Raw genomic sequence first — 19,181 nt, 5'->3', positions numbered from 1 at the left:
AATCTAACTGACAAAGAGCTCAGGGTAATGGTCATAAAGATGCTCAATGAGTTCAAGAGAAGAATGGATGGAGCACAGTGAGAATTTTAACCATGAGTTAGAAAATATTAATAACAAGAAGAACCAAAAAGGGCTGAAGAATACAATAGCTGAAATAAAAAATACACTAGAAAGAATCAATAGTAGATCAGATGGTACAGAGAAATGGATCATAAAAAAGAGTAGTGGAAACCACTGAAGCTGAGCAGAAAAAAGACAAAAAGATTAAAATACAATGAGGATAGTTTAAGATAGCATCAAGCATACTAACATTCACATTATAGGTGTTGCAGAAGGAGAATAGAGAATTTCTCCATTCCAAATAAAGGAATGGAGAAATTACTTGTAGGTACAATAGCTGAAAATTTCCCTAATCTGAGGAAGGAAACAGACATCAGGAATCACAGACAGTCCCAAACCAGAAAAATACAAAGAGACATACATAAAGACGCATTATAATTAAAATGGTGAAAATTAAAGATAAAGAGAGAATATTAAAAGCAACAAGAGAAAAGCAATAAGTTACATACAATGGAGCTCCCATAAAGCTATCAGTTGGCTTTTTAGTGAATGGTATCATATACTCAGAGCGATGAAAAGAAAAAACCTACAACCAAGAATATTCTACCTGGCAAAGCTGGCCTTCAGACTGGAAGGAGAAAGAAAGAAGTTTCAGTTCAGTTCAGTTGCTCAGTCGTGTCCAACGCTTTGCAACTCCGTGAATCACAGCACACCAGACCTCCCTGTCCATCACCAACTCACGGAGTTTACCTAAATTCATGTCCATACTGAGTCAGTGATGCCATCTAGCCATCTCATCCTCTGTCGTCCACTTCTCCTCCTGCCCTCAATCCTTCCCAGCATCAAGATCTTTTCCAGTGAGTCAACTCTTTGCATGAGGTGGCCAAAGTATTGGAGTTTCAGCCTCAGCATCAGTCCTTCCAATGAACACCCAGGACTAGTCTCCTTTAGGATGGACTGGTTGGATCTCCTTGCAGTCCAAGAGACTCTCAAGAGTCTTCTCTAACACCACAGTTCAAAAGAATCAATTCTTTGGTGCTCAGCCTTCTTCACAGTCCAACTCTCACATCCATACGTGACCACAGGAAAAACCATAGCCTTGACTAGACGGACCTTTGTTGGCAAAGTAATATCTCTGTTTTTGAATATGCTATCTAGGTTGGTCATAACTTTCCTTCCAAGGAGTAAGCATTTTTTAATTTCATGGCTGCAGTCACCATCTGCAGTGATTTTGGAACCCAGAAAAATAAAGTCTGCCACTGTTTTCACTGTTTCCCCATCTATTTCCCATGAAGTGATGGGACCAGATGCCATGATCTTCATTTTCTGAATGTTGAGCTTTAAGCCAACTTTTTCACTCTCCTCTTTCACTTTCATCATGAGGCTTTTTACAGATAAGCAAAAGCTAAAAAAGAGTGCAGCACCACTGAAACATCTTTACAAGAAATGTTAAAGGCAGTTTTCCAAGTGGAAAAGAAAAGACTAAAGCTAAAAATATAAAAATTATGAAAGGAAAAGTCTCATTAGGAAAGGCAAACACACAGTAAAGGTCGCAAGCTCTTGATTGACTGCTTATAAAGCGAGTACGAAGATTAACATACAAAAGCAATAAAATCGTCTATATCCATAGTAAGGAGCTAGGGGATACATAAAACAAACAGCAGTGAAATATCATGTAAAAATATTAAATATTGAGGGGGAAATAAAAATGCAGGCCTGGCAGAATCCATCCATGGGATTTTCTAGGCAAGAGTACTGGAGTAGGGTGCCATTGCCTTCTCCGATGTACATACATAGATTGCTTTAAACAAGCAAGCACGTGAAAGTGAATTCGCTCAGTCGTGTCCAGCGCTTTGCGACCCCATGGATTGTAGCCCACCGGGCTCCTCCTTCCATGGGATTCTCCAGGCAAGAATACTGGAATGGGTTGCGACTTCCTTCTCCAGGGGATCTTCCTGACCCAGGGATCGAACCTGGGTCTCCCTCATTGCTTGCAGACGCTTTACCGTCTGAGCCACCAGGGAAGACCAGAAGGCTAACAATATGCTGCTAAACAACCAATGGGTCACTGAGGAAGTCAGAGAAGAAATTTAAAAATACCTGGAGACAAGTGAAAATGGAAACACAATGATCCAAAACAGATGGGACACAGAAAAAGCAGTTTTAAGAGGGAAGTTTCTAGCACTCTGAGTCTACTTCACGAAAGAACAAAAATCTCAAATAAACAATCTAATCTTACAACTAAGGGAACCAGAAAAACAACAACAACAACAAAAGGTTAGGAGAAGAAAAGAAATAATAAAGATCAGAGCAGAAATAAGTGAAATAGAAACTATAAAAATAAAAATTCATCTAAGAGTAAGTACTTTGAAAAAATAAACAAAATTGATAAACCTTTAGCCAGGCTCATCAAGAATAAAAAAGAGAGGATCCAAAGTAACAACATCAGAAATGCAAGAAAAGTGACAACTGATACCACAGAAATACAAAGGATCACAAGCGATCACTATGAACAGTTGTATAGTGATACAATGGACAACTTACTAGGAATGAATAAATTCCTAGAAACATAAACTTCCAAGTCTGAATCGGAAAGAAATAGAACATATGAAATAAAAAATTACCAGTAATGAAATTATATCAATAACAGAAAAATTTCCCAACAAAAGTCCAGGACGAGATGGCTTCAAGATAAATTCTACCAAATGTTTAGAGAGGAGTTAACACCTATCCTTTTCAAACTATTTTAAAAAGTGCAGAGGAAGGAACACTTCTAAATTAATGCTAGGGACCTCCCTGGTGGTTCAGTGGCTAAGACTCCATGTTCCCAATGCAGGGGGCCTGGGTTCAATCCTTGATCAGGGAACTAGATCCCACATGCTGCAAATAAAAAAATAAAAATAAATATTTTTAAAATTAACTTAAAAACCTCATTCTATGATGCTGGCATCACCCTGGTACCAAAATCAGACAAAGATAGCACGTAAACACACAAAATTATAGGCCAATATCACTGATAAACATAGACACAAAAACCCTCAACAGAACATTAGCAAACCAAATTCAAAAATACATTAAGAGAATCATATGCCAACATCAAGTGGAATTTATACCAGGGATGCAAGAATGGTTCAATATCTGTAAATAAATCAATGTGACACATCATATTAACAAACTGAAGAATAAAAGTCATTTGATCATTTCACCTACACCTACTTCTTGATTCTTAATTTTAGAAAGTTTCTATCGATTTCCAACAATGAGAGATTAGAATTTTATTTACTTAGACTAAATTTAACTTTCTTCTCCCTTGCCTCATAATCTTGATAGCTATATTACAGTTTTGAATTATTTAACTGATTATTTTCATAATTGTAAATATTTATACTTCAACTTCTATTTCTTCTTCATTTTAGACACAAACTACAGACTCTCTACAATCTAGCTTGGGAATATCAGCACCTCCATTCTTTCTTTCATCTGCTCTCCATCCTTCCACTCTCAACCTCTGCCAGATTACCTTCATCTTAACACGATCAAAGCTGAAAACATTTTCATTGTTCTATAATCACCAAATTCTCCCTGTTGGGTAGCCTCTAAAAACTGAGAATCAGTAAACTGATTATTTTATTGAAGTGTTGAAGTGTTAGTCACAGTCGTGTCTGACTCTTTGCAATCCCAGGCTCCTCTGTCCATGGAATTCTCCAGGCAAGAATGCTGGAGTGGGTAGCCATTCCCTTCTCCAAGGGATCTTCCTGACCCAGGCATAGCACCCAGGTCTCCTGCATTGTAGGCAGATTCTTTACCATCTGGGGCAACAGGAAAGTCCTGGTGCTCTTTATTTTTAGCAAAAGAGGAAAGCCAGGAAGCCAGGGCTCATTATTTTATTAAAACTTTGTAAATACTGTTCACTGAAAAGCTCAGGGTTTTTTTTTGCTTTGAGCCATGATTTTGCTTCCTTCTCCCTCCATGGAATGTCATATTCCCTAAGCCGCTATGAGAGAATGTACCTAGCATAAAGATTCTTTTGTCATACTCCATTAACTGCTCAAGATCATGCTATAATTCAGTTTGCTTCATATTAGGATTGTTAATTCCTTACAGATTTTTTTCTTGGGGTTTCTAACTACATCTCTAAGTGAAAGAAAAAACATGACTTTGCCACCAGCTTTTCCTGCCCTCCTCCCTACAGCTTCTGACTTTATATGTTGCCTGGAATCCAGTCTTTTCTTCTTGATGATACACTTCTTGCAGCCCAAGGACTTTAACAATTTATGCAATGCTCATCCTGGTTTAGTTCCTCCACTGCTTGAATTGCCTTTCTGCTTTCCCCTTGGGTTTCTCCCCTTTTTACTGGAGTACATCCTTAAGTAACTTCTTAAGAAAGGGTATGTAGCTGGAACTCTGGTCAATGTTATGTGCCAGCCTGGATGGCTGGGGGACTTGGGGGAGAATGGATACGTGTAATATGTATTGGAGTCCCTTCAATGTTCACTTGAAACGATCACAACATTATTAATCAGCTACACCCCAATACAAAATGTTTTTGGTGTTTAAAAAAAAAAAGGAGGCGTTAAGGCTGGGAAAAAAAAAAAAAGAAAGGATATGTAGCAAGTAAACTTTATCTGACTTCTGAAAATGTCTTTATTTGCCTTAATTTTGGCATATGTTTTGGATTAATAGAATTCTAGATCCTAAATAGTTTTCCGACAGCATTTTGCAAATCTGTTCTCAGCCTTTTTCTCAGTTTGCCCTTTCTAACATGCGGACTCCAGTTCAATCCCCTCTGGGCATCTGTCAGGCAGAAAAGATCCACCCTCCATGTCCTCTCCCGCCCCCCCCCCCGCCCCGCCCCCCGCCGCACATAACCCTGTGCACTTCAATCTCTGTTTCCATGTTCATGTCCTCTTCCCAGCTCCCAGAAATTTGTGAAAATGTCTCAACTGCTGATGCCCAATAGATCTCTCATTATCCTTACAATTATGGGCTTATACTCTTAAGTTCTTTATCACTTAAATAGGATCTTAGGAAAGAAGGATAACCAACATATATGCTCGGTCACCTTCTTGAATCAGAATTGCATATAAATTTCATTTTTTCTTGCCCTTTTCATTAAAAAAATAAATATGAGAGCTGTATTTAACTCTCTTTTGCTAAATGCACAGACTTTAATGACACCATGTTTATACAGTAAAATTTTGCAAAATTGTTTTTTGCAATTCTGGATATTTCAGAATTACTGAAGCATTAATTGATGATTAAGGGTGAAAGAGTATAGAAGGAGGGAGTGCCTCCCACAAGTCAGAGGATACAGCCTTGTTTATTTCTCAGAACAAGTACGCATTAATCCGCAAACTTCCTGGAACAGTACCCTTTATAGAAAAACCATTGTTCCCAATTCTGATAAGTTCATAATTTCCAAGAGGAAAAGAGATACAAGCGTTTATATTTACCACCAACTAAAGTGCAAAGCCACTGAGGAATAAAGCCAATTAGCAGTCTTTATAAATCATAGTACCCCTTTATTTTCAATTCTGAAGATTTGTTTATTTGAACAAGGGCATGCGTGCTTAGTTGCTCAGTTGTGCCCAACTCTAGCCCGCCAGGCTCCTCTGTCCATGGGACTTTTTTCAGGCAAGAATGCTGGAGTGGGTATTTTCCCATTCTGTTTCCTCCTTCATGGGATTTTCCTGACCCAGGGATCAAACCCTCGTCTCCTGCCTTGCAGGCAGATTCTTTACTGCTGAGCTATTGGGGAAGGCTGTTTTCACAAAAATCTGTCTTAATAAGGTAATCATGACTGTAAAAGAATGGCCGTATTTAGTCTCTACAGAGACTATGTTTTTTGTAAGGACCGAAGATCAAATTTTCATATTATTTAGGCATGGAATCTTATTTGAGATCAACGATATTTGACTATCTTGTAACAGCTACAAATAATAGTATATAAGCTACATATAGAAGGAACATAGTAATAGTACTCTGATCTCTTTAATATTAAGCAGGGTCCACAGATGAATTAGTTTTCTGTACGAATATCTGAATGTCATGTTTTCATATTGATAATACTCTTTTTAAGATAATATAATGTATGCATATTGTAGATGGTGAGAATGACTGCAATATAATTGAGTTCTGCCCAGAGGCTGCTGGACCCACATTTCCCTCTTTTGATTTGAGGCTGTAAATTGTTTTTGGAGTAAATGAGAGAAGAATTGAGGGTTTGATTCCTGGGTCGGGAAAGATGCCCTGGAGAAGGAGATGGCAACCCACTCCAGTGTTCTTACCTGGAGAATCTCAGACAGAGGAGCCTGGTGGGCTACAGTACATGTGGTCCCAGAGAGTCGGACACAGCTGAGCACACACACACATGCACACACAGAGAACAGTCTATGGAACTTAATGTGTAGATCCAACCAGTCCATCCTAGAGGAAATCAGTCCTGAATACTCATTGGAAGGACTCATGCTGAAGCTGAAACACCAATACTTTGGCCACATGATGCGAAGAACTGACTCATTGGAAAAGATCCCGATGCTGGGAAAGATTGAAGGTGGGAGGAGAAGGGGATGACAGAGGATGAGATGGTTGGATGGCATCACCGACTCAATGGACATGAGTTTGAGTAAACTCTGGGAGTTGGTGATGGACAGGGAAGCCTGGTGTGCTGTAGTCCATGGGGTCGCAAAGAGCTGAACACGACTGAGCGACTGAACTGAACTGAATGTGTGGATGATGAGATTATGTCAGTGATGCCAGGGCAGGCTGCATGAATGAAGGTTCCAACATGGTTCCAACAGAGGGAAAGAGTTAGAGAACAGACTCACTACATGGCCAATGCGGTACAGATGGGCTGAGCTCAAACAAGAAAAGGAAATGACAACCACTCCAGTATTCTTGCCTGGAGAAGTCCAAGGACAGAGGAGCCCTGCAGGCTACAGCCTGGGGGTGGGGGACGGACTGAGCAACTAATACCCGACTTGACTTTAAAACTACACTTTCAACATAAAAACCAGTAAGACAAAACTTTGAGCAAGTAGAATAACGCTGGGCTTACATGTTTTCATGTTTTCAGATAATGATGAGTGACTTGAGTTTTGAGACCCCATTAATTAGATGACTGCCTTCTGCCTATAGAACCAGAGGACCACGTATGTACAGGCTGCGCATGTGTGTACATGCTGAATTAAAGTGCTGTCTAGCTGCCTGAGGACCTCTGTACAGGCCCATGATTGAGGCCATGAAATGACTGGGGGCAGAATGACCTAGAAGTCTGCTGCATCTCACTCCAGGTCAGAGGCAAAGGGGTTAGGGTCGGATCAAGAACCACCCACCTGAGGATGTGACTTATTTCATCCTTCTTCCTGCTTCCACTGAGACTTAGTAAAAGCACCTAGAAGGAATGGATGGATGAAAGGAAGGGAGAGAGGGAGACAGTAAGAGAGCAACCTCTGTGAGATGAGACTAAGCTCCTGACAGTGGAGATCTGGGTCTGGTGGTTTCATTTTATATAACACTTCACACACTTTTTCACTTAGTAAACCCTCAAGGTGTCTGTTCCCCTGGGAAACAAATGACAAAGCCCCAAAGAACCCAAGATCAGATCTTCTCTGTGACACCCCCGAAGAGCTCTACATCCCACTCTTGTTGGGATGTAGCTTTTGTTGGATTAGCCTTTGTTGAAACGGATCGCCTGGGCTCTTAGCCACTCTCCACCTGATTTGTGACAGGATAAGGACATTTCAAATTGCACATCTGATGGTCTCAGGCCAAGCGGAGAGAGAGCTAACACAGAAAGCTCCGCCAAGATTCATTTTGAAAGCAACAAGCTTCTATCCCATGAGCTGCCATTTATTCGAAAGGTCATCTGTTCAAGTCCTTGGCCACTTGGCTTCCTCTAAACCATTTTGCAGATAACCTAACTTGGGAGAGAATCTCATGCCTGGGGTCAGTTTCTTTTAGGGAACATTTACTCAGAATTTGAATGAGCTGGCTTCCCTGGAGGGCCAGTGGTTTGACCTTGGCCTCTGGTCTGGCAGGGACTCGTGGGTACATAGAGTCCTGGGTATCTGTCTGTCTCCCTACATATCTTGCTGTTGAAAGCTACCAGCATGTAAGTACCTTGCACCCCTCCCGACCTCCACCTGCAGTTGAAATGATCAGAGACAAAATTCTTGGCAAAAGATTCCCAGCTGTGGAATTTGCAGTTGTTGGCATGTGGCCAGAGCCTGGGTCTGTCCGTTTTGTGGATCTAGGGTGAGGCAGAGGTTGAGATTCACCTGCTTGGTTTTTTCCCCTCATACAAAGGACCTTTCTAGAGTTGGTCTGGAACCACACTCAATACGTATGGAGGGCTGATTCTTAATTGAGGACAGCCATGGTGCAAATGAGCTTTAAACATTGCCACTCACTCCACACACAGATCCCAGAGGTATTACAACCTGGGCACCGAAGCCCATTTTCAGTTTTCCAGGTTTTCACACCGAGCCCAGAGCTGATTATTAATTACTCGTCTTCCTTGACTTGTATCTGACAGGGCTTTTACCTTCTTCCACTAATACAGAGGAGTCTTTCCCCAAGACAATGCGAATAATTTCTTCATCACTCAGCACAGTTTTCCCCTTTCTTGACAATGCAGTGTTCACATTTCTAAAGAAGCAGCTTGCTTTTCCATTTTACCTGAACCCTCCGTGGGCATAGATCCTAATGTCTTGACAGATGCCAGTCCCAATTAATTTATGGTGAGATTGCAAAGGGTAACAAGGGGCTGACTAACAGATAACAGGGCAGGATTCCCTGCTGGGTCAGGGCAGGACTGAGGCTGCGTTGCTGCCTTTGAACTCGCGGATGGGACAAGTGCTGCCTCCATCACCGAGAGGCAGCATTAGGTGCAGAAGGGGTCCTCATTGTTGCCGAGATTTCGCAGCTAAGCCTCCCAGACAACTGCACTTCCTTTCCCCAACGCAACTTCCTAAAGATGAAAAGTCACCAACAGAAGTCAGAGAGGATGCATATATTATGTCCAACTTCATTGTATTTAAATTAATGTGACTTGGTGGCCCCATCCTACTTGGAGCAAGGAATCTGTCTTTCCTCTCCAGATCCCTCTCTTGGATAGAACCAGGAATCCCAGGAGGCCCCTTGGGATGCAGTGGGCACCCCTGGGATTCCTGGACCTACTCAGGAGAGGAATCTGGGGATTCCTCTGTCATGATCAGTGCAAAGGGCCCCATCCCCCATGGCTCTCCTTGCTCCCACTGTATGTACCCAGGGACAGGGTAAGAGAACCTTCAAGCATCAGCTGCCCACCCCACCATGCCCAGAAGCCCCTCCGATTTCCAATCCTCTAAGCAGGCTCACACCCACTCCAGTGTTCTTGCCTGGAGAATCCCAGAGACAGGGGAGTGTGGTGGGCTCCGGTCTACAGGGTTGCACAGAGTCGGACGACTGAAGCGACTTAGCAGCACCAGCAGCAGCAGCAGGCTCACAGTCCTCTCCCTTGAATAACAACCCAGTGATGGTTAATTCCTTGCTAAAAACACTCTAAAGAAAAAGAGTAACGAGGGCTCTTCTACAAAATGTATTATAGACATAGACCAGAGTTTTTAGAAAATCTTGAGGAAGGCATGCGCCTCAAATGTTGGCTGAAGTTATTTTTACTATAATGGTATGTTTTCCAAAGAAAGTATAAATATCTTGTGTTTATCCAACTATAAAAAGCACAAATTCAACACAAACAAAACTAAAATAAACAGCCAAATTCAATTTAACAATACTGATAGAACATGTCAGATAATAAGATTTTAACTGAAATGGAACTGCCACTTTTAGAAGTAATTAAAATAATTGTTGACATTTTCTGAGCAAGTTCCTGGCCACAGTATGAACTGACTTCTTTATCTAACTCCACAATAGCTCCAGCACTCAGTACAGGGTCTGTATGTGCTGTGCTCAGTTGCTTCAGTCGTGTCTGACTCTTTGCAACCCTTTGGACTGTAGCTCACCAGGCTCCTCTTTCCATGGGATTTTTTAGGCAAGAATACTGGAGTGGGTTGCCATTTCCTCCTCCAGGGATCTTCCTGACCCAAAGATTGAACCCGAGTCTCCCTCAGCTCCTGCATTGCAGGCAGATTCTTTCCCGGTTGAGCCATCTGGGTACTACTGTTAATTCCCATATTACTGAGAAAGACAATGGGCCCAGAGAGGTTAGATTATTCTTCAGATGAGGAGATTCATCTGAAAGGGTGCAGAGTCCAAGCTTTGAACCCAAGATATCTGACCCAGGGCCTCTACCTCTTCTCCACTCATGCAGAAGAACAGATACCAATTTGATATCTTTATATTGATTCTGAGAACATTCTCCAAAAAAGTCAAATTCACAGAGAATCAGTCTTGCTCTCCTGTTCCATGTAGTGATGTAGTGATTATTTGTAACGATTACCAACTTGTGTTGGGATGCATGATATGAACAAGGGAGTCTTGTGCTACTCTGACGTCAGAAATTTTTGCCATGGCCTCTTTGAGGAATCATTGATCTCTAAATAAAGGTCAGTAATAGGTTGTCTTACTCGATAATTTGCTGCCCTGGCAAAGATGTTATAAATGATGTCTCTGCTTTCCCAAATAGTCTAAAGACAACTGTAAGACTTATTTACCAAATTAGTGTATTCTAACTGGCATGGCCCTTTCCTTCTACATGAATAGAGGTAATAGAAACCTATGACTCTGCTAAATTTCTTTTATGTAAATAAGGAGTACGAGCGTCTAGGTCTCTAAATGAATTCTGGTGGCTCCCTGTGGAGTCTGCTCCCAGAAGCCCACAGCCCCACACTTGCTTTAGAGTTAACTCTAAAAACATACACACTACTACATATAGAGTAGGTAAACAGCAAGCACCTACTGTGGAGCACAGGGAACCCTACTATTTATCTTGGAATAATCTATAATGGAAAAGAATCTTGGACTTCTCTGGTGGTTCAGTGGTTAGGAGTCAGTGTTATAACTGCTGGGGCCTGGACTCAATCCCTGGTGGGAGATCTAAGCCGTGAAACACAGCCAAAAAAAAAAGGAAAGAAAGAAAGAAAGAAATCCGAGAAAGAATATGTATATTTTTAATTGAAGTATTTGCAATGTACATGTATAGATGTATAACTGAATCACTTGGCTATACACTTGAAACTAACACAACATTGCAAATATGTCAATAAAAAAAAAAATCTCAGGAGAGCTAGTGAGTTTGGGGATTAATATGACGCAGCCGATGCTGTCAGGGCCCTGCTTGCATTCCTTGAAGCTCACTGATTCATCGTCCTTCTCTGGCTGACTTTCAGCTGTCTACACCTGCACTGAGGATTTTTTCTCTGAAACCATTCACTTTCCTGAATGTGGTCCTGCTCAGAAGTCGAAAAGTGATGGGGAATTAACACGCCCAGCCTTGACCCCAGTAGCAGTACCTGGGCTTCCCTGGTGGCTCAGATGGTTAAGAATCTGCCTACAATGCAGGAGACCTGGGTTCAGTCCCTGGGTTGGGAAGATCCCCTGGAGTAGGAAATGGCAACCTACTCCAGTATTCTTGCCTGGAGAATTCCATGGACAGGGGAGCTTGGCAGGCTATAGTCCATTGGGTCGCAAAAAGTGGGACTGAGCAACCAACACTTTCACTTCACTTCCTCCCCTGACTCCAGAGGCAACACTCAACCTGTAACTCTCGGGTGCCGGTGTAGGAAAGGTATGTTTTAATTCATTCTTTGCAGGCTTGAAGTGAATTTGGCAGTGTTCATTAACACCTCCCGGCTCCTGTCATTGACCACTTTTTCAACATTCAGTTCTGACTGCATCCATTTCAACTCTGTCTGTTCTTTTCTAACTTCCTTTAATAATGTTAAATCATCCAAATTCTTTTCTGTCTCGTCTCAGAGCTGTTTTACTACTGATGAGGTCTGAGCTATACTGTTTTAAATGACTCTGTCCCAACTGACATAGGCCACCATCAATGACTCAAAGTTGCTTACAGATTTGGCTGGCATTAATTTTCCCAGGGAAGGACCCTGTTGGAACCGTGGTGTTTAATTCATGCGCTATTCTGCCATCAATCGTCCTCACCTTGAGTAATTTCTGGAACTCGGCGAACTCCTCTCAGCTCACACAGCCACTGGGCACCTCCATAAACAGCTAAAGCCCGTTTTTAAAAAAAGGAGCTTATGGAAGAATTAATCAGATTTTTCAAATACTAGATAATATATGGGTTACATACATACATTCATTTTTAAGAATAAGAGGACTGACATAATTATGCAACAAAATCAGTCAGAATAAAGGTTTCTGTTTTGTTATGAGTAAATAATGTTTGCTCCTTGAGAAGGAAGGAGAAATTCCAGAGGAAAATAAATGACCAGCCCTTTTGATACAAGTATAAAGTCTATCAGAGGAAAAAGTACAGCTCTGGTTATGTGTGTTAACAAAATGCTGTACTGAACGTTCTGGTAGCTGTTGAGGACAAATAAAGACACTCTTGGCTTCAGAGTCTGGCTAAAGACATTTTCAAGTTTTGTAGAATTCTAGGGTTCCACAAGATGATTATGCAAGAAGTGTGAACCTGTCAAATGTAGGTATAGACTCATAGAATTTTCTAACATTTTCATCTCCTGCTTGAATAACATACCAAGCACGAAATACTAATCGGTGGCTAGGAAATGCTCCAGAGTGTCTGCTTCAAAATTACTGTAGATTAAAACAAAGAAAAAAACTAGTAGAGGAAGTTCTGAATACCTTTGTACCTTGGGGAGAAAATAAAGAATGTAGTATCAGGGTGTGTTTTTCTGTTTGTATATTTGGTTTTTGTTTTGTTTTAATGTGCACTGTGTTTTTGTTAGAGAGGTAGTACATACTTGGGCTTCCCAGGCGGCGCTAGTGGTAAAGAACCCGCCTGCCAATGCAGGAGGCATAAGAGACATGGTTGGATCCCTGGGTCAGGAAGATCCCCAGGAGGGGGGCATGGCAACCCACTCCAGTATTCTTGCCTGGAGAATCCCGTGGACAGAGGAGCCTGGCGGGCTATAGTACATGGGGATGCAAAGAGTCGGACGTGACTGAAGCGACTTAGCATGCAGCAAGCACATACTCAAAAAGGGTAAATTCATGAAAGGAAAAAAGTAACCCAACTCTCCAAACACAAATTTAAATGTGTTGGTATATTCCCTATCAGCCTTTGCTAATAGATCCCACATGAATTTGTTTTTTCTTCCCATATTTCTGGTTTCATATTGCATGTACATACTGCATCTTGCTTTTTTAAAAATTAAGTATTATAAGCACTTAATACCATTACATACACTTAATATATATCATTTGGAATGGGTATAATAGTTTTGGAAAAGCAGTCCTCCAGGGTTTGGCATTTAGCAGGTTTCCAGTCTTTTAACTAATAAGCAAATACAAATGCTCTTAAAAACTAGAAGTCTATTTTTTTGTTACTTATAATTATTTCTCGGAGAAGGCAATGGCACCCCACTCCAGTACTCTTGCCTGGAAAACGGACATGAACATGGACAGAGGAGCCTGGTAGGCTGCAGTCCATGGTGTTGCAAAGAGTCAGACATGACTGAGCGACTTCACTTTCACTTTTCACTTTCATGCATTGGAGAAGGAAATGGCAACCCACTCCAGTGTTCTTGCCTGGAGAATCCCAGGGACGGGGAAGCCTGGTGGGCTGCCGTCTATGGTGTCGCACAGAATCGGACACGACTGAAGTGACTTAGCAGCAGCAGCAGCATAATTATTTCTTGAGGCTAGCTTCCCAAAAGTCATGCAACTGGGTCCAAGGTTGTGTACATCATAAGGATGATGACAATTTGTCTAATTGCTCTCCTAAAGCATGCCCATCAGAATTCTCTTACTCTTGCTGGTATTTATATTTTCCTTCTTTCCATCCTTCCTTTGGTGGCTGTTTACAGCTATCACAGGAAAAAAACCACTGCTAATTAGATAGGTGTCAGTGCTGTGTCCCTGGTGGCTCAGATGATAAAGAATTCGCCTGCAACGCAGGAGACCTGGGTTTGATCCCTGGGTCAGGAAGATCCCCTGGAGGAGGGCATGGCAACCCACTCCAGTACTCTTGCCTGGAGAATTCTGTGGACAGAGGAGCCTGGCAGCCTGCAGTCCATGGGGTCATAGAGTCAGACATAACTGAGCAACTAACACTTACACTTTTTCAGAGTTGTCTTCTTTTAAACTGTAGCTATTTGATTATTACTGAGATGCAATATTTTTCCCATAAAATTTATAGTTCCTCTTTCACTATCTAGTATTTTTTTATTTTTTATTTTCCTATCCACTTGTAACAGGGCTTCTATAATGGAGAATTAGAGCTTCCCGGGTGGCACTAGTGTTAAAGAACCCACCTGCTAATGCAGCAGATGTGGGTTCAACTCCTGGGTCAGGAAGATCCCCTGGGGTAGGAAATGGCAACCATTCCAGTTAGTATTCTTGCCTGGAAAATCCCATGGACAGAGGAGCCGGAGGGCTAAATCCACGGGGTCACATGGAGTCAGACACGACTGAGCACGCATACATACACAATGGAGGATTTACCCCAGGTCAACTTCCTAGATCTTTGTTTTCTCCCAGACACAGACAGAATCGTGACTCCTGTCAGGATGATCCTTGGGCTGACTCATTTGCCTGAGGATTTCCAAAGCTGCTCATTCCAGCACCATCAAGATGGAAGCTCCTGAGGCTGACTAGGATCCCAGCATGTCTGTGAGGTCACCATTTCCAGCCAGACCCAGAGACAAGCAGCATATACACATCTGCTTTCTGGTAGCCAGGAGCTGCTGCTATCTGCCGGGCACTATCTTTACAAAAGGGAGTCCGGAGTTGCCGCTCTAAACCCCCAGCCTCTTGTGGGATGGTTTTATGTATGAGATTAGAACTTTTAAGCTATCTTTCCCCTTGTCGGGGGGGGGGGGGGGGAGGGGGCCCACAAGGGGAGAAATAATTCAGCAAGAAAGATATCACCTAAAACAAATTTTGATTAAGCACTCATGAGACTGCTGCATTAAAAACTGCCCCAGAAAGTGATTACAAGGATATGAGAATTGAATTTTCTGAGTGTCTGGACCTCTGAGCTGGCCCAGTTTTGCCTCGGTCATATCTCAGGGCCCTGCTACTCAAAGTATGGTCCAAGGACCCGCGATGTCAATGTGGCCTGGGAACTTGCTGGACTCACAGCCCCGTCCCCTCCCAGACCTAGTGCATCAGCCTGGAGTCTACTGATAATCCAAACACATGTTAAATTTGAGAGGCACTGGTAAAGCAGTGGTGTCAATTCTGGCATAACACATTTAGAATCCCACAAGGCGCTTGAGTGCAATATGAATGTCCAGGCCTCGCCCCCAGAGAGCAGGGACTGGCCTTTAGAATTGTTTAGAAGCTCTCTAGCCATGCCCTGTGCATCCAGAGATGAGAACTGACCTAGAGTTTCTAAAAATTCCTTCTAACAAGGCAACATTGATTAAAAAAACAAAAACAAAACACTTTCTCTGAAATGTGAGGTCTTCAAATTCCATGCTTCTTAACTGTTACGCTTTACTTTTAAACCCCCAAATCAGCTCCTGGAGGAGAGGGAAACACTGAAAAAGACATTTTTTTTTTTAACTTTGTTTTGGCCAGTTTCAAGAGCACTAGGTATCTCAGATAAGAAATGAAATATTACAAACACACAAAACTGGAGAAGGAAACGGCAACCCACTCCAATATTCTTGCCTGGAAAATCCCACAGACAGAGGACGCTGGTGGGCTACACTTCACAGGGTCACACGACTGAACACGCACGCATGAGGGGGTAGAAGGAGATGGGTTGGTAGCAATAAACAGGTAGAACTAAAAAAAAGCACACACCCACAAAACAACTGAAATCTTGCTGCTAAATGCTTCTTAGTAATGACAATCCCTGCCTCGGTCATGTTCTTACTCCCTGGCATGGGTGACACAGCACACTAAAATGACCCAGTTTTGTGGTAATTAAGATGGGTGAGGCTTCCCTGGTGGCTCAGGAATAAAGAATCCGCCTGCCAGCGTAGCAGATGTGGGTTTGATCCCTGGCTAGGAGGATCCCACGTGCCTTGGAGCAACTAAACCCCTGCACCACAACTACTGAGCCTGCGCTCTAGGGCGCGGGAGCCAGAACTACTGAGCCTGCGCTCTAGGGCGCGGGAGCCAGAACTACTGAGCCTGCGCTCTAGGGCGCGGGAGCCAGAACTACTGAGCCTGCGCTCTAGGGCGCGGGAGCCACAACTACTGAGCCTGCGCTCTAGGGCGCGGGAGCCACAACTACTGAGCCCACGTGCTGCAACCGCCGAAGCCCAGGTGCCCTAGGGCCCACACTCTGTAACAAGCCACAGCCACAGGAAGCCCCCATATAGCACTGGAAAGTAGCCCCCACTCGCCACAACTAGAGAAGAGCCTGTGTAGCAATGAAGACCTGGCACAGCCAAATAAAGAATTAAAACATTAAAAAAAAAAAAGGGTAAAATAGTCCGGCTGGCCCTGCCACCACCCCGTGTCTTCAGGCTACCATAAAAGCAATTTCAAAGCTAACTCTGCAGTGTTCACGAGTCACTTCCCGAAGTGATGACCGGCCCACGGGGTAGAAACCTCCTGTGCTATCTGAATTCATGATGCTGCTGAATATGGCATCTGCTTTTTAATTCTGGCTTCTTCTGTCCAGAAGACCAGTGTGCAGTGCCCAAGAGTGCATGTCTCTTCTCTTAACAGAGGTGCCACAGTGGGTGGGTCAGGGCGGCTGATGGAAACAAGGCCTCATAAAGCTTTTCATTCACTAGCCACACGGGCCCTGCTGCCTGAAGTCAGTTCCTACTGTTCCAAGACACTGATCTCCCAGCTGAGAGGCTGCCAGATACCCAATGGGGTGGCCTGTAGCTATACACCAACTGTTTACCTCTTTGTGCTTTGTAATAGGACCGGTTTCCATGTCTTCTTGAAGGTAACAAAGTTGGTAACTCTTGCATAATAGCAGTGTTTTCAAATTTTCTTGAGACTTTAATATGCCTAAAAATTATGAGGCCCCTAAAGAGGTTTTTGCTTTTTTTTTTTTTTTCATGTAGGTTATATCCAGTAGTGTACTGGAGTCAGCTGGTACCAGTTCATGAGAATACAACATTCAGGAACTTTTCAAGCCAAATGTTAAAACATTAGAAACTTAAGATTGGCCACAAAGGGAATATTTATACCATGGAAATTGGCAAATGCTATTAATAACTATCAGAATCTTTTTTCTTTTTTGGGAGATTGGGTTTAGTAGCAAACCACAGATTCTATTTACATTTTAGACATTAAAATGGAGAATTTTTGAAAATGCTTCCGTTAAAAATAACAAGAAACCCATTGCTCAGCCATAAAAAGGAATGAAATAATGCCATTTGCAGCAACAGGATAGACCTAGAGGTCATACTAAGTCAACTAAAGACAAATACATCACTTTAATGTGAAATCTAAAAAGAATTATACAAATGAACTTATTTATGAACAGAAACAGGCTTACATAGAAAACAAAAATTTATGGTTACCAAAGTGGAAAGAAGTTGTGGGCTGGTAAATTAGGAGTTTGGGATTAACAGATACAAACTATCAAATATAAAACAAATAACAAGGTCTTAATGTATAGCATAGGGAACTATATTCAACATCTTGTAACAATCCACAATGGAAGGAATCTGAAAAATAATATGTATTACATGTATAACTGAATCATTTTGCTGTACACCAGAAACTAACATTATAAATCAACTATACGTCAATAAAAAATAATTTTAAATATAATGACAAATCCATTACATGTTAACATCAATACCATATTTTTTACAAAGGAAAAATTTCCCCCAATGATTTAATGAGGAGTTACCTTGGTTTTTATTTTGGCATATCTCTTTAACAGCTGGATTGATAGAAGAGTCAGATTTTTCATATCTTGCTTCTGCATTCAATCTGGCATGTAATCACACGTCACCTGGCCTCTGGAGAGGAGCAACCCCACGTCCAAGGAGCAGTGGGTACACAGGTGCAGGAGGGCCGAGAGGAGCTACTCCACGTTCAAGGTCAGGAGGGGTGACCTTGTCCAAGGTAAGGAGCAGTGGCTGTGCTTTGCTGGAGCAGCCGTGGAGAGATACCCCACGCCCAAGGTAAGAGAAACCCAAGTGAGACAGTAGGTGTTGCAAGAGGGCATCAGAGGACAGACACTGAAACCATACTCACAGAAAACTAGCCAATCTGATCACATGGACCACAGCCTTGTCTAACTCAATAAAACTAAGGCCTGTGGGGCTACCCAAGACGGGCAGGTCATGGTGGAGAGGTCTGACAGAATGTGGTCCACTGGAGAAGGGAATGGCAAACCACTTCAGTATTCTTGCCTTGAGAACCCCATGAACAGTATGAAAAGGCAAAATGATAGGATACTGAAAGAGGAACTCCCCAGGTCAGTAGGTGCCCAATATGCTACTGGAGATCAGTGGAGAAATAACTCCAGAAAGAATGAAGGGATGGAGCCAAAGCAAAAACAATACCCAGCTGTGGACGTGACTGGTGGATGTGACTAGAAGCAAGGTCCGATGCTGTAAAGAGCAATATTGCATAGGAACCTGGAATGTCAGGTCCATGAATCAAGGCAAATTGGAAGTGGTCAAACAAGAGATGGCAAGAGTGAATGTCGACATTCTAGGAATCAGCGAACTAAAATGGACTGGAATGGGTGAATTTAACTCAGATGACCATTATATCTACTACTGCGGGCAGGAATCCCTTAGAAGAAATGGAATAGCCATCATGGTCAACAAAAGAGTCCGAAATGCAGTACTTGGATGCAATCTCAAAAACGACAGAATGATCTCTGTTCATTTCCAAGGCAAAGCCTTCATTATCATGGTAATCTAAGTCTATGCCCCAACCAGTAATGCTGAAGAAGATGAAGTTGAATGGTTCTATGAAGACCTACAAAACCTTTTAGAACTAACACCCAAAAAAGATGTCCTTTTCATTATAGGGGACTGGAATGCAAAAGTAGGAAGTCAAGAAACACCTGGAGTCACAGGCAAATTTGGCCTTAG

The 19,181-nt window shown here is 42.3% G+C and overlaps 1 pseudogene; it reads right to left on the bottom strand.

Annotated features, from left to right (window-relative positions):
- Window positions 1–11,186: 11,186 nt before the first annotated feature.
- Window positions 11,187–13,332, bottom strand: LOC132346325 (protein MIX23-like; annotated as a pseudogene).
- Window positions 13,333–19,181: the final 5,849 nt, after the last annotated feature.

The sequence above is a fragment of the Bos taurus genome, chromosome 10 (genome assembly GCF_002263795.3).
Source record: "Bos taurus isolate L1 Dominette 01449 registration number 42190680 breed Hereford chromosome 10, ARS-UCD2.0, whole genome shotgun sequence".
Taxonomy (NCBI): domain Eukaryota; kingdom Metazoa; phylum Chordata; class Mammalia; order Artiodactyla; family Bovidae; genus Bos; species Bos taurus.
Note: the sequence above shows the minus strand (reverse complement) of the source record. Positions and strands in the feature narration are given on the sequence as shown.